Raw genomic sequence first — 5,608 nt, 5'->3', positions numbered from 1 at the left:
CACCGTCCCCGGCGCCCCCCAGCACACACCAGATCCCGTCCACACCTCCCGGATCTAGGCTCCCCTAGCCCAAATCTAGCAGTCCCTACCCACCGTCCCCGGCGGCCTTCCTACTCGCCCCCGGCCACGCACGCTGGCAGCCTTCCCTGTGCGGCGGCGCCCACGCCAGCGGCCAGCACCGGTCCCCAGCCCATGCATAACAAAGGCGCAACACTTCTAGGCAATAATTTCTTTGCAAACATCGAAGAAAAAAATGGAAGAGAAACATCAATACCAGGACACGGGACGAAAGGCGGGGGATCGGACGACAACGATCTTCAGCCTGTTCGACAGGCTGTAACTGCCTGCATCTGGCTTTATCTTATCATCCAGTCAACAATATTTTTCTTTTACACAAACTAGCTAGCAGTACTTTAGTCATAGGCTTATAAACCAATCCAGCCGAAACGAACAGCCTGTTACCTTCCTTGGTCGTAGCCTCTCTGTCTCTCTCGTCGCCGATTCGAGCGAGTGAGAGGAGAGGAGGGTATGCGGAGTGAAGAGAGTGCCTTGGCTCGTGTTAAGGAGGGTACGCGGAGTGAAGAGAGTGTCTTGGCTCCTGTTTCGATGGGTATTTATCAGCGAGGCTTCCTTCCTTTTGACCCATGTAGCGTCACTTTGTGTTGCGTGATCTGTTGGGTAATTCGATACTAGGACGGACACTATGAACCATCTATATTAGAAGGACATTTACTGCATTTATAGTATTATTATTTTGAACAGTTGATGCTTCATTGATTAATCTTATTAAGCTTGCATATTGAACTGAATCATATCCTGTCTATTGAATTTAGTCATTTTATTTCATAAAAGTAAAATAACTTAATAATTGTATTAAGCTCACTAACTTAACCCTTTTATTTTTTAAAGACCCCAACAAACTAAGCTCTTCTGAATTTGTTGTTTCATCTTTTTTTTGCGATGAAAGAAAAATTATATTAAATAATAGCTAGGTACATCGATATGTTAGAAGTACTCTAGATTACACTATAAATATTCAGAAATTGATTTTTCATCTAAATTATACTGAATAGCTCTAAATCTCGAAAACCCGTACGATGCTGTGCGGTAACCGGCAAACACTCGGGAACATGTTCTTTTTTTTAGAAAAAGAGAGTCCTATGCATATTATTACTCCAAAAGGAAGTTTCATCCGTTTGGTCGACACAAAGAGGCGCTTCGAGCCGGCCGCACATGGTAGCTTTTTTATTCTCTCCGATGAGTTGGTCCCGTTTCGGGTCTGGGGTGTGGTTTTGACCTTTGAAGGGGATTCTTGTATGTGCGCAGATGAGCGGGATGAGATGGCGAGGGCGGATTCGGACAGGTTCACGGCCATCATCCAGCAGGTGGATTGCCTGCACGAGCTCGGTATGGATCGTCTCTCTGTTGCTTGTGAACGACTGCGTTTTTTTCCATTCCAGAAAGCAAGTGTGTTGAACTTTGAAGAGGCGTGAGACGATTTTTTTTTTTTTTTTTGCTTGGACTTGCTGCATGGTTTTCGATTTTGGAATGTTTTTGTCATTTGAGTGGTGTGCTAAGATTACTGGTTACTGTAAAATTGCTTTCTGGGGGTGCTTGAAGCAGGTTTTAGGTACACAATGTCTCCAAAATTGAAAGGAGCTGCTTTCGTGGAACGTTTTTTTTTAATTGAGAATAAGTTCAGTTACAGATAGCTTGCAAGTTGTGTGCTTGTGTTCCTTGTTCAATAGTGTCCCACTCAATCTGAATGCTTTGATAAAGTAGCTTACTTGGGACCAAGATTGGTCAGCTTACAGATAGTTTCACTCTATACCTTCAAGAAGCATGTTCCTCAATCACGAATTGCTATTGATATTCACACTGGATTTGAAATGTTTGGATATTCTGAACTCATTAGTTTGTTACCTTGATGGAGGTATTGCATTATTCCTATTCATATTTCAGTCTACGAAATGACATTTTGTTTCAAATTCTTAATTGAACGTCAGGATATTGTAATAACAGAGAACTGTTGACTAGACTCTATAAGTGTGTTTATACAGTTTGACGCCTCACTTAGATGCATAAATATATTTTACATCAACATATCTTATTGTTTTAGATAGATTTCTAAAAGACAAGTAACATGGACACACATATGTATAGTATATGGACCGTGCAGTTTGTATTAGTTGTTCTTCCATGCTAATTGGCGCATCTTGATGTATTTTCCTGCTCAACACTTTGGTTTATTCCTTGCATGATTGCATTTTGTGGCAAAAATGGGTGTATCATTTGATTGTAACACAGCATATTAGGGACCACTGTTGTATGCTAACGTGGCTATTGATTGTGGGAGCAAATGCTGTATTTTGCTATTCTTTGCTTGTTGACTATGCAAAAACTAATCCACAATGTTTTCCTAAACGGTAAACGGTAGACAGTCGGCGAGGTCTCGTGTAGCGTTTAGACCGTGTACACGGCGTGTACACGATTTTACACGGATTACTCGTTTTTATTTTATTTGTAAAAATAACTATAATAACCTGTGTATATATTCCTATAACATAGATAATATTTGTATATTCAAATAATTTTATTATGAAAGTATATTCCACAACTAATCTAATGGTACTTATTACACATCATAAACATTTGTAATATTTTGAAAATAACATAGATAAATTATTTTCAAAATATTACCCAGTGTTCGCCTACACGGCCGTGTAGACCGATTACACGGCCGTTTTTTACCGTTTACACGGCGATTCCGTGTAACCTACCGTTTATGGCCTAAACTGCACGTTCGGCTACCGAGTAGCGATTACACGCCGAGTAATCAGTCTACACGGCCGTGTAGGCGAACACTGCTAATCCATATAAGAACACAAAATAAGAGTGTCCTTCCACATTGCAGTGCAGAGGCCTAGGGAGCAAATAGCGGATGCAGAAGCTCTGCTTGGCATTGCAAGCACTTTGGTAACTTCGGTGAGGTCCCAGTCAAGTGAAGGAATCACCCCTTCTGATTTCATAACAGCTTTACTCAAGAAGTTTGGGCAGCAAGGGACCCCTGATGATGAGTCTGTCTCGTTGCGATGGGGTGATCTCAGGCATTCTGTTTCACATATCTTCAGGCCTATGCCTGGATGATGTACCATGTAATGAAGCCCCTCTCTTTAAACCAACACTTAACATTGCATGCATGGACACCCCTGCCCACCTCCTCAGCTACCAAATGAGTTAAACTGTGCATGATGTTAATGTTTTCAGGCTTGGTCCTATGGATACTGAAGTAAAGCAACGGAAAGTTGCGGCTGTTGGTAGAAAATGGACTGCACGGCCAACAGAAAATACTTGTCCTGAAGAGGTAGCCACATGCTTATCATGATGTAAATCATACATTCATACACTATAAGTTAAGTGAAATCATGATTTCCTTTAGGTCTTCCTTTTGCCTTTGATTTCAATGCATTGTCTCATGATTGGTGTTCTGCTTTGCAATTCTTAGTTCACATTATTTTTAAAATCAGAAATATTTTAAAGGTAGTACCATTCATATTCTCAGTTCTTCCTTCATATGCATTTGAATTTCCTATAGCATTGTTATTATCTTTAAGTCACTACACTTGCTGTTCACAGCTAACTTCCAACCATATGACATTTTTCAAAATGCAGCTTGCTGATTCTTCAGAGGAAGTAAAGTCAGACACTGACAGGAATGTCTTAGTTATTTTTTATGTCCTGAGGCGAAAGAAGAGTACAAAGCTTGAAAACCTTGTTTTGAATAGGCTTTCATTTGCCCAAACGGTTGAAAATATTTTTGCACTGTCTTTCTTAGTGAAAGATGGTAGGGTGGAAATAAATATAGATAACAACGGGCATCATATAGTACGTAAGCACTTTATTCACAATTGCTTTTGAGCTTAAGTTATATTATGCATTTATGCTGTGACTGTTTCTAACACAATATTATTGGTCTTGAACAGGTCCAAGGAATGCACCTGCTGCTAGCGCCATAACCTCAGGAGAAGTCTCCTACAGTCATTTTGTTTTTAGATTTAATTTCAAAGACTGGAAGGTATAGTTTCTGATTATTAAATTTGTATTTATCAGCAAAGCTTTATGTATTTAATCTGGATATTCCTTATTCAGCCTCATGCGTGGAGTTGGTCTGTGAGTAAAGTTGTAGGGGATGCAACTGAAAACAGAGCTTAACATATTCAACTGCTCTCCCATTTGAGTACCAATGATTTAGAGTTGTTATTAAGATGCTAGCTATGGTACTAGGAAAAAGGCATAGCCATGTTCTGCTTACCATGTGTTAACCATTTAAGCATGCTTCCATTGCAAGAGGAATTGAAGAAACAATAAAAGCGAATAGGATTGCAAATCCTATGTACATGATGTGGGAATATGTTATTTATTCTTATTTGTATGTATTACCTTCACATAATCAGATTTTTCCTCTATTTATCCAACCAGAGCTTATGAAAGAAGCTGTCACGGAAGGGGAAGAGTTGTTGCCACACAGGACTTCGCAGAGTGCTCTTTGCAATGAAGAGAATGATCAACCAAATACGGAGGCACGTGCGCAAGTAACGCCTATCAGGAAACTTACCCGGAACCAAATCTTACAGGATCATGTAGTCGAGGAAACTCCTGAGGAGAACCAAACGTCTAAGCGCAGGCACCTTTTCAGGGATCAAGATTGACCTAGCAATTGCTTGGCATGAGTAGTGTAGGCAGGCAGCCTGCCTTGTTTTGTGGAGTATGTAAAAAAAATGCCTTAGCTTGAGTAGCTTAGCTTAACCACTAGGTCTGTAGGACAGTTGTGCATGCTGTCTTAGCATCGCTCGTGCATCTTTGAGTAGTAGGGAATGTAACTAAATTCCAATTATTTTTTTTTGAACGTACTGGCAGGAGCTCTGCCTTTCAATTAAGATGGGATAAGAAAGTTTATGTATAAGCAAAGGCAACTAGGTTAAATCCCCCCCCCCCTTAATCATGCGAGCTAAATGTAATCGAATGCTCTCTTCCTTTGCTCAATGTCTTCCTTTATCCTTGCGGCTACCTGCGGCACCGTTTCACTCATATTGTCGAAAATTCTCCTGTTTCTCTCTTTCCATATATTCCAAAAGGTGTAGATAGCTACTCCGTTAAGCCTCCGACGCTTAGCTCTTGGCGCTTTTGCCGCCGCGTCTTCCCACCATGACTTGATATGGGTGGGGTTTGCATTTTGCTGTTGTTGGATTTGAGTGAAGTTTTCCCACGTGAGGATTTGATTCCAAACCGCCTTTGCAAAAGGGCAACTAAGGCATAGGTGGAGGCTTGTCTCTAAAGGTCCATTGCACATCACGCACTGTTGTTGGTGAGGCCACCCTCTCTTTTGTAGGTTTTGTGCCGTTAGAATTTTGTCTTGTACTAAGATCCATGCGAAGATCTTGCATCTGTTTTCCACATGCGCTTTCCAAATCAAGTCCGTACCAAAGTGGAGGAGCGAACCTCTGAATTGTATTCTATAGGCCGATCGGGTGGAGTAATTCCCATCGTTGGTCCAACGCCAGGTGATGGTGTCCTGGATGCCCTGTTGCAGGTGCACATCCTGTATGCG

The 5,608-nt window shown here is 41.2% G+C and overlaps 1 pseudogene; it reads left to right on the top strand.

Annotated features, from left to right (window-relative positions):
- Window positions 1-1,272: 1,272 nt before the first annotated feature.
- LOC136471336 (non-structural maintenance of chromosomes element 4 homolog A-like) lies at window positions 1,273-4,616 on the top strand (annotated as a pseudogene).
- Window positions 4,617-5,608: the final 992 nt, after the last annotated feature.

This window comes from Miscanthus floridulus, chromosome 8 (assembly GCF_019320115.1).
Source record: "Miscanthus floridulus cultivar M001 chromosome 8, ASM1932011v1, whole genome shotgun sequence".
Classification (NCBI taxonomy): domain Eukaryota; kingdom Viridiplantae; phylum Streptophyta; class Magnoliopsida; order Poales; family Poaceae; genus Miscanthus; species Miscanthus floridulus.
This window is presented reverse-complemented; position numbering and strand designations above follow the sequence as displayed.